The sequence below is a fragment of the Setaria viridis genome, chromosome 9 (genome assembly GCF_005286985.2).
Source record: "Setaria viridis chromosome 9, Setaria_viridis_v4.0, whole genome shotgun sequence".
Taxonomy (NCBI): domain Eukaryota; kingdom Viridiplantae; phylum Streptophyta; class Magnoliopsida; order Poales; family Poaceae; genus Setaria; species Setaria viridis.
The window spans coordinates 22,044,707-22,055,967 of record NC_048271.2 but is presented as its reverse complement, the minus strand read 5'-3'; the positions used below and the strand labels follow the sequence as shown (position 1 = coordinate 22,055,967).

General features: G+C 37.6%; 1 long non-coding RNA gene and 1 pseudogene across 1 annotated transcript; one reads left to right on the top strand and one right to left on the bottom strand.

Moving 5' to 3' along the window:
- The first annotated feature begins 337 nt into the window (after positions 1-337).
- Positions 338-2,136, top strand: LOC117840132 (uncharacterized). The gene is made up of 5 exons (XR_011897118.1): positions 338-997; positions 1,080-1,278; positions 1,372-1,396; positions 1,484-1,570; positions 1,680-2,136. It is a non-coding gene; the product is annotated as an uncharacterized lncRNA (long non-coding RNA).
- A 2,267-nt stretch (positions 2,137-4,403) lies between these two features.
- On the bottom strand, positions 4,404-10,694 carry LOC117835428 (polyamine oxidase 1-like; annotated as a pseudogene).
- Between the last annotated feature and the right edge of the window lie 567 nt (positions 10,695-11,261).

The window sequence follows — 11,261 nt, the reverse complement described above, 5'->3', positions numbered from 1 at the left end:
ATCGGCATGTATTCAGGCAGGCAGGGGAAGGTCATTAATTCTCGATCGTCTCTGCTACCTGACAAATGGAGCTTGCCGGACCTGCTTGCTACCAAACGCACGCCAGAGAGCACGAGGTCCAGCAAGCAGCAGCCCCACGAACATGAACATGAACAAAGCGTGGCCTTGTCGAGTCGCGTCACAAAACAGAAAATTATACGCCGACTCCTTCTGCAGCGTGGGATTGATTCCATTCATGCGCTCCACGCCGGAAGATGCACCGGCCGGTCACTGGAGAAGTGGAGATGGCCCCAGAACCCGCGGTTCTTCCTCCTATAAGAGAGCGTGCACTGCAGTGGGTGGCGACCACAACTAGTCACTTCACAGCTAGCTAGCTTCGTTCGCTGCTTCAGAACTAGCCCACTACCCCTGATCCAAAATCAACCAAAACTAGAACCGGTTCTACGAGAAGCCAGGAATGTAATCCATGTCTACCTCCTCTACCGAAGCACGTATTGTGGAATCCGTACCTCTCCGATCCTGATCTCCTGAATGGAAAATGGTGAAATGTACTAGTGAAGTTAATGGTTAAATGACATGAAGTTTCTCTTTTATTTCACTTATGTTTTAGTGTGTAAGTACCAGGGATGGAACAGATTCTTTCCTTTGAATTATAACTCAGCCTGACTATCCAGAATAGTGAATGTAGCAGTGACAGTAATGCATGGTTAAATGATGCACTTATACTTTAGTGTTAAATAATCTAAAATATTTGCAGTTGATTGTGCACTAGCAAAACTATTTTGTTCTTCATCCTCCTCACATGTGTTTTGTTGTTAGATTGCAGATACCAGCTTGATGCGAGCTGAGAGGGATGGTGGCAGCAACAATGGGCGCAGAGACGACTCACGCTGCCATCGTTTCTGTAGCTTTCCGAGCCCTATGGCAGCACGCTACGTCTACACAGTGCACGGGTGCCGCAGCGGAGGGTGTCATGATCATAAGTCTTACCTGCTTCGTATCCTGAAAATACTTTCACCACCTAAAAACCATTTGATTTCAGTTCGTTTTGTGTTGCCTTAACAAAAAATGTCCACCAGCTTTTTTTCTTGGTCATGTTCTTCTCCACCAGGTACACGAGGAAGGTACAAGACCGGAGAAACTTGTACACGAGGATGGTACCAATATAGTACACGAGGATGTTCTTCTCCACCTCGTGTAAGATCATGAAAAAAGTTCTCTTACCAGGCTCCATCATGATCTCTATATTGGTACCATCCTACTGGATCCAACTCTATGGTCAGTTCTCCTGTCAACCTATCTTACAACTTGTAATAAGTTAGAAATTCCGCCACTTGCTGATGCTGGTGTTTTCGTTTGAATAATTTCCAGGAAAAGTTGCACCGTTTGGAGCAGGGTACCTCAAATAACTTTTCCATGCATTTACTCTTGTCTTCCCTCTCAGGAACTAACATGTGCTTATCTTGTATTTGGAATTGAACAGGATATTTCTGTTTATTCAGCTCATAAGTGTAATGAGATTAATCAAAAGGCTGAACTACAGATGGTGCCAGATAAATTTTAAAGCATGGTACGTTGTCTTTATCCTATCATTTTTTGATTACATACATTACAGTGATTACACAATCTGTAATTGCATACCGTTATTTTCTATTTGACCACCTTGAATTGACTTGCAGCTACCTTGCACGGATCTTTGGAATAGGTGGCCACTGGCCAGCAGAGCAGCTGCGGCAGTATGAGATGGACGATATCTTGAGAGTAACGATGACGACACCGGGCTGCCACCTTCGAGTACACGCTGAGCAGTATCGACACTAATGACCCGGCCTGCACCTTCGCCGGTGTCCCAGACGGCCAGACCACCGTTCAGGTCCTGGATATATATCTGAGACGCCGACGATCAACGTCGATTACATCGTCGTCATGAGCAGGAACGACCCATGCAGATGCATCAGGATCATCAAGTCCTGCCATCTGCGCTATTGCCGGACGACGCAACTGGATGAGGCTTACAAGGAAACTAACGTTATTTTGTTTGTGCGTGCATGTAATCTTCATTTGTTTCACTTGCTTGTATATGCTGTATACTTACTGGTGGATCCAGTGAATGAAATCATTACGTACCCGATCTCAGTTGATTGTACAAAACCTTCAGTTTATCGGTAATGCTTTGGAACGGCCATCCGAATTGAAGCTTGCAAAAAATTACCACCAAATTTTCGGTCGACTCATTTGCTCCCCACACCTCATCTCCCCAATCCTCTCTCTCATGCCTCGTCTCTTTCTCCGAGCACCAAGCATGTGACCAGACCATCGAGCTGCATGGTGATTCTGCTTCCACGCAGGCTGCCGCCCGTGCGTGCTGCTCCAACTCCCACGCTCACGCTCGAGGACCATTATTGGTGAAGTCCTCCTTCCCCATCACCCAAGCCCGGTGACCATGGCTGTGCTCCTCCTGCTCCCATGCCCGTTGCCACACCACTCTGTTCCTGCTCTGTACTAGCCGAGGAAGAGGTAAAGGGAAGGTGAAGTGAGGATTTGGGGCGGTGTGGTGTTGCAATTTTAGATTTTGGAATGTTGTAAAGAGTGATTTCAGATGTTGCGGCAAACAAATTGAGATGTTGGTACATATTGTTTTTGTTCGATTAGACTTTGATATTGCAATTGTTCAAGATGTTGTGATTGTAATTTTTAGATGTTGCAACAACAGATTTGGACTAATGCAAATACTCTTCTCTTGCTACATCAAAGTTATTGGTGAATGTTATTTGGAACATGATGCAATGTTTTGGTGTAAATTTTTTTCCTGGAATTCGACGGCAAATATGTATTTTAGTGCACATTTGGATGTTACAAACATTCTTTTTCCATGTTGCATATGCCCTTTTCCCATGTTGCAAATGTTGATTTTTAATGTTGGATTGTTTTAGACACTAGTAGCTCCGGTTAATTTATTTTTTCTTTCAATATGCATAATTACTTGAAGGGCACTATTAGCTTTGGTTAATTTAGCGGGGGATATTAGTAGATTCAAGAGGGACTGATAATGTAGCTGAAAGTGACAAATTCTCCATCCATCACTTGCAGCGTTTCTATGATCAACCATCATCATGGGAATGTAGGAGCATGGAGAGGCACACCACATGGACTACTAATCATCACTGGTGCAGCAAATAGAAGAAAGATTCGATGCATGCAAGGGAATATAAAATTGATGGCATCACACGAGATGCAAATAAAGTTTTAAACTGGACAAATCCTTAAACCGTACACCCAAATAAAATTCCGATTCTATTAGTTTCATACAACAAGATTTTGAAAAGAAGACCCACTTGACTATATGTTTGGATAAAACTTTTTATTGATACTTTTATTGGGTTGGAAGATTTTCTATAATATATGTACACCATGAACAAATTCACGTAATAAAATAATTGTACGAATGAATAAATTATACGAACTCATATATTAAAAATGTATATACATGTGAAACGAAACAAAGATTTGCACACCTATAATAAATTATATGAATGTACAATAAAACGAACAAATTATAGGAACTCACTAACAAAGATGTATACCCCTAGAAAAAATAATATAAATTCATATGACAAGCATTTGTATACTTAGAATAAATTATATGAACTTACGGAACAAAATAATTGTAGGCATTGAAAAAAATTATACGAATACATAGAAAAAATATGTAACCTATGAAACCAATTATACGAACTCACTGAATAAAGATTTGTACACTTGAAATAAATACACTGCCGATACAGAATAAATATTATAATCTATTAAAAAAATAAATAGATAACACAATTATTATAATACACTAAAAAGAAAATAATGGAAGAAACATGAATAATATAATAACTAAAAAGAAAAAAGATATCATAATATACCAAATGAAATAGAAGATAAAGAGAGAATAGAAAAATAAAATGGTGAATACAGGAGTGTCTAGGAGGATGCAACTAGCTTGAGAAACTTCAGCACAAACATGTTTTCTTTGTGGGGGAATTGAATCAGAAAACCTTCAAGCATCTGAACCTGCAACATAAATAAAAATAGAAAATATATGCTTCATCATAGGTCCATTCCAAAAAAATGTTTGGAATGGGCATCTCTCCCTTTCCACCTCATATTTTTAATCATAGATGAGAATCCAATCAATAAACATAGTGGTACACTCATGATGAACGGAGGATGGTATTCAAGTACCTCCTGAATTTGTTGTTGATAGTTTTGTGGCACAAGATATCTTCATTTTTTTCTCGCTTGGCATCATCAGTCATCAGAATATTTTCAGAGTGCTTACCTATGGATAAAAAGATATATAGCACATATGTAAAATATCAGTGAAGTACAAGATAGCTTCAACATATGTGAGAGAACTAGAAATCTAGACCTGCAAGATATGCTCCGTGAACATAGCCATTGTAGTGTTCACTTGTGTGCTCGCCCATGAAGTGCACCCTCTGAACAAGATCCTTATAAGTTGAATGTTATAAATAAAAATATTAATGGCACATAAAAATCTTGAGGAACTAATTATGTTGAAAGGAGATGTGAATTGTCTGATTCAACTGCCTCTGATTGCACATACCCTAATCTGATCATATTCATAGCCGTTGACGCCGTTGGACAAGCTTCCCTTGAAGAACTTGTCGGACCACCACCATGGAACAAAGATGTCTGTCACATTTGGGACATCCCTATCAGGGAACATCTTCTTCAGCACCTCCATGGCTTCTGCTTTTGTCTGCTCATATGACTGTTGTTCGATACGTCGAGATTCATCATCCATGATGGTGATAAGCAGGATGCAGATCCTGGGTATTCATTCTCAAGATGCTGAAATTTATATTTCAAAAAATTGAAATGTATATTGTTTGAGACATGTATGCAACTTCATGAATTACATATGTTCAACCAAATTGGTTACTCAACATGTGACTCTGATGAACTAGTGATTAGCTATAACCTCACCACCTTATCCAAAATTATTTGAGTTATATATAACTAGAAAATATGCACATGATTTTCTATGGGTGAAACCGGCCATGGGCAGTGGAGGAGGCGAGGGCATGACAGCAAGCTCTTCGGCGGAGCCGATTTAGGGTGGCGGCAGCCGATGGCTGTGAATCTGGTGGCGGGAGACATCGAACATAGTGGAGGGCGGCATGGGGATGACTAGAGCAGAGGGGTGGGGTTAACAAGAGGAGAAGGTGGTGGCCGGCGGTAGAGGATCCGGCGGTAATGTTGTGTCCATCGAGAGGAAGATGATTCCTCATGGGCTGCATTGTCGTCGGGCCAACATAAAAAGAAAAAGGTAGAAGTGTTCCTCTCTCTAGATCGTGGTCGACTAAGGGAAAAGTGAGGGAACTTTTTTTATAAAGTGAGAGAAGTAGAAATAGAGATAGAGATTTAGATTTGCAAAAATAATTGTTTGGGGAGTGAATTACCTGTCACAGGTTTTTTTTCCTTGCCAAATTGGATAGTGTCCCCTCCTACTGCTTGCGTAGAGGAAGAACTCTATACCTGACCCAACAGGCCAGTATTTCTTGGGAAACTTTAAGAAGATCTTGGTATAAACTGCCATGTCAAATTTGTAGATTGCTAAGGTTTTCCATTCCTGAGAGGCATTGCCAAAGCAAAAGGTTGTGTTTCAATTTCAGAAAATAAGAGAAAAGTTTCAAGTTTTAGGGAAATCTACGAAGTCAGGAACTAACAGGTAATGGTGGACTGAAGGTTGTGAGATTGCTCTGCAGGACGCCCAAGCTGACAGAAACCATGACATAGTCCGCCTCATACAGCAAACCGTTCTCTGTCTTCACCGTGACACGATCCTGTGAGTAGGTGATCTCTTGCACTGCCTGGCAAATATGGATAACTCATGAAACAATGACAAAATTGTGCAAATATTATCTTTATCTGAATGAAATAAATTGGGTATTTCTATTCTGTTACTTTGGTGGTGGAGACGGAATCCTATATATGCATGATCAGTCAAAGTTTTCAGGTTACAGAAAAAATAATTTTATACAATAACTATATGTCTATAATAACAATTACCAGAATGTGTGTATTTTGTGTGGGCCACTAAATAAATTTTACAAGAAATATATTTTCTTTGTTCGCACTATTAATATACACATGTGCCATAGCTGAAATTTATGGATGTTCAGCTTCACATCCATGAACCAATGCAGATCCACCCATGCATGGGTGTTTCTATTCCACGGATCCAGAGATGACCAAGATTGGTGCATTCCACGGTTGCAAACCTAGCGTTCGGTCAAAGCTAGGGCCAAATAACTTAAGTTCATAAAACTACCCACACAAGTAAATGATATATAAAAGTAAACACTATAAGTAAATGGCAAATTCCAATTTGAGATGATACTTGAAGTACATTCTTAGAGGTGCAACAATAGATATCCTACTTCCAAGTACAAAGCATTCAATTTAAATTTCACACTTCTAACAAGAATATTTCAATCGGTTTGAATTTTCAATTGAGAAACTTGGAGAATTTGAGTGAAAGTTACTTTACTTTCAACTAGATTTAGCTTTGGGTAAAATTTTTAAAGAAATTGCTCCACTTTATAGTATTTTTTTCAACTATTACATGGGCTCCCCTAGGCATGGTAATAACTAATAACATTGTCAGGGTCGACTGTGTGTGGCAACATGTACTAAAGTTGTTGATCTAGCTGTGGCAGAGTATGTGAAATTAGTGAGGGCATCATCACGGCTTACTGGCCGGCTACGGGCTTGACATATGACCAATGGGGAAACGTAATATAATAATTACCAAGAAATCTGGGAAGGCAATTTAACTAGAGAGAATTCCCTATTTAACACTTATATGATTAGTGGTTCCTTTCTTGATACTCAAAAAAAATTTTCTTCCTTATTTGACACTGACTTGAACTTTGGTTCCTCATTTGACACTTCCGTACGTCAGTTAACTTGGGTGAACAGTAACCCTATGGATACTTCCACCCTATTTTACTAAACAAAACGATATCCATAACACCTCTAAAATTCATGAAACTTTTTGTAGTAATATAAAAGATAGAGATGAACTCATTTTACACAAAAATACATATATATCATTTAAAATCTTAAAACAAAAATTCATCAAAATACGCTACTTTTAAAGATTATGTGAATTTTTAGAGCATAAAAATACTTTCCAAAAATTACGTGAAAATACCTATATTCTAATTGAACATTTAAGCCAGCGATGTAATGCACAACAGACTCATAGCCCCGCTGCTCAACGACGAAGTAGACGTTCTCGGCAAATTTCGCAAAAGTTGGCAATCGGTGGGTGTTTTGAACGCTCGTGACACGTGGTGGCTCAGCAAACTCATAGTCATTCATGTAATAGTCGATAACCATGTCCACTGGTCTAGTAGGACCATATGGAATACTGGCACAAATTAATAGGATAAGTTCCCATTAGAATGTTCAGTAGAAAACAAAACCAAACTAAAATGAACTTGAAGTTGATTTTTTTTGTATTTACACACTCTAAATTAATAGTACAATTTTTTATTTTGAACTTAGGCCAGTCTCGGTGTACAGTTTTATAGCACAGTTATCAAGGTTGAGAACTTAGTAACTGTGCCTGCTGGGTTTTATGGGCATGCTATTTAATGGTTATGAAACTCTGGATGAAACTCCACTGAGACTGGCCTTAGATATGTGTGCGTGAGGTTTGTTAAAAAAAGATATGTATGCACCATGGATATTTATTTAGTTTAATTGTTCATATGAAAATTAGTGTGGCTAGTTTCTCATCAAAATTACTTCTACAAATGTATCTATGTATGCTATCATTCTTTCCTAATTAATATATATATATATATATATATACAATGACATAAATTAGATAAACTACTACCTCCGTTCTTAAATAGATGACACCGTTGACTTTTTTCATTCGTTTGACTATTCGTCTTTTCTACAAATATTTTTATAAATAGATAAATTTACAAGTTAAATCTAAAATACATTTGATAGTAGACATAATGATATATATTTTACTTTAGTTAACTAACTTGTTCAATAGATATTGGTGGTCAAAGTTGGAGTAAAAAGTCAATGGTGTCATCTATTTAAGAACGGAGGGAGTATTTTACAAAGACATTCTTGATGTATGTTATAATTCTTGAAATTAATTCCAATGCTTTCGTCAAAATTTTAAATATTCTTTGTTAAAATTTAATACCTAGAAGTAGATAAAAACCAAAGGAGATTGATATGTTTACACATACTGTTCAAAGAAACGTTGCATGGCCATCACTGAAATATCATATGACCTTGGCCATTCAGATATCTTGTTCCCCTTTTTTTGCACTTCATTGGCCAAATCAATCTTTTTTTTGGACAAAATCTTCATCATAAAGGCAGGTACCGCTGCAATGTTACCAGCATGTAAAACTACAATATGTTCCGATAGCTGCACAAGACTTCACCTTACTGCAAGCTCTATCCACAGAAGATTGCATTGGTAATTCAACTGTTCCGTTCGAGGAGAGAGTACATACCATGATCGTTCAGTCCGGAAAAAAATCATTTTGCTATCGTTGCTAAATCATATTGTTACTCGATCATTGCTGAATCATGTTGTTATTCAACAATTAATCCAGTTGTTACTAAGTCCTTTCTAGGAGGCGTGTCAGCAGTATGTTTGTCATTTGGATAACATGGTAACCCTAAGTAGCATGAGACCTTAAATAATCAGGAGAATTGGCTAACTAGTTGGCCGTCAGATAATGTACAAAAGCAGAAAATGGAATTTGTACATCAAAAGAGATTACTAGGGGGGATTAAATGCTCAAAATAAATGATTTCAAGGATTTACATGAAATTTCGCCATGTAGTTTAGCACATATTAAGAGCAGCACAAATAATGTAGTTGTGAAGTTTTGAAATTTGAACAGACTGGATGCCGAATTACCTGCCCTCTGCTATTGCTGTTATAAAATTAGTCCACTCCCTCCACCCAGTTCGCTCAGGTTGGGGTTGACAGATAAAATTAGCCGAATTACAGATGGGGTTGACGTCGTTCCTTGCTTCGCCTTGGTCGGCCACTCCCTCCACCCAGTTCGCTCCCATCTCAATGTTCATCCCCGCAAACTCTGTCTTGCGGATCCGACCACCGATGCGGTCTGTCGCCTCCAGGACCAGCAAGTCCGTTATCCCGGCATCGGATAACTGCTTCACGGATGAGATCCCTTCAAAGTGAGAACAAGCAACAAAGCACACTTATATAGATATAGAAAGCATATGTTGCTGTGGATTCATCTTACTCGTCCATCAACACGTGCTCCCGCACGGACTAATATTTTTAAAATTATTGTATTTAAAAATTATTTAGAAACTAAATTGTTTGCTAATAATAAAAATTGTTTACGTACTAATACTTTCTCATTTTTTCAATACTTCAACATAATATTCATATAGATGCGTACTTATCTCTGTCCAGTTGTGATTGATTTTTAATTAGTAATTACTCTATACATTTTTTCATCCACATTCACATTTTTTTTCATTTTTTATCGCACCTCTATGCATTGTGTTTACCATAAAAATTAATATTTTTCATCACTTCCTCATATACATGTATAAATGATCTACATGATGACACTCATCATGTATATATATACAGTATTTCTATATTAACAATGATAAAAATAGTTAATTTAGAATCATATATTAGTTTACTTTTGAACATTATATATGATGAGTGTTTACTTTAGGTTATTTTTAATAACAATAAACGTGAGTAACTTAAATACAAATTTAGAATGATATTTTAAAAGATTATTTATAACAATATACGTGGGCAAGTTTAGGTTATTTTTAATAACAATATGCGTGGGTAACTTCATAATGTTTTCATCCATATTTATAATCTTTAACTTTTCACTTTGCATCACAGATATGCGCTTAAATTTGTTTAATGGACCCTAAGTTTGAGCTACAATTTTAACATAGAAATCGATATTCTCATCACTTCCTCTATATCTTTATAAATGGTGATATTCATCATGCCTATATACCTTAATTATTATATATTATATAATATACCAATAGTGCAAGAAATAGATGATGGAATCATATATTGGTGCATATTTTTAATTAAGGTTATTTGGATTCAAATTTAGAGTTACCTCATGTTATTTTTAATAATGTTATACATGGGTAATATAGATGCAAATTTAAGGGGTCACTTTAAATTATTATTTAAGTATTAGTGATGGGAAATTTAGTTGCAAATTTATGGGCTATTTTTATGGGTTACTTTCGTTTATTTTATATAATGGCAGATGTGGGTAATTTAGATATAGATTTAAGGTGTTACTTTAGGCTATTTTCATAATAGCATAGGTGGGTAATTTTTTAGGAAACATAATAGATCCAATGGCTACGATGATTTGAGTATGGTCAGATATTTTGTTTTTTTATGAGAATTTCGAGGATTCTCTCTTTTTTAGAGTGTCCACCTAGGATTCTAGATGGTTTCATATAGAGGCTTCAAAAGAGGCTCCAATTAGCGAAAGTAAGATTATCCAAGCTATAATCTTGAGTGTAACTTGGCATATGCCTAAGGAACTTAATTAATTACCAGACATGCCGACGCTGATGATGATGACCTTGGCCTTCATCTCTCCTGATTTGAACCTCTTTCAACGAGCCTGTGCCTACTTTTTTTTTAATTTAAGGTAGCCTCACTTATAAGAGTACAAGTTGTAGTATCTGAACTTACACATAGATACACACCCCACATATACCCAACATCACACCCACACACCTATGCGCAAGTTAAAACCTACATCCTACACTCACACTCACATGCCTACCTTGAAGAGATGGTCTTGGACACCAGTTCCCAGCACGTGTTGAGGCTGCAGTAGTCCACAAAAATTCCTGAAAAATCCCCTCGAAATCCACTTCTGAAGGGGATTGAACACTGCTAGGGAAAGCGTCCTCAGTACCGGATCCAAACCCCCCTTTAATACCAGTTGTGCAATCGGTATATTGCTAAAGCGATACTAAAGGGATCCTAAAGGAGGTTCTTTAGTACTGGTTCAAATAACCGGTACTAAAGAGGGTCCTTTAGTATCAGTTGGGAAGACCAACTGATGCTAAATTGGCTACCACATCGTGCGTGGCCGAGGCCAATTTAGTACCGGCTCGTCTCCCCGACCAGTACTAAATTCTTTTTTCTTTTA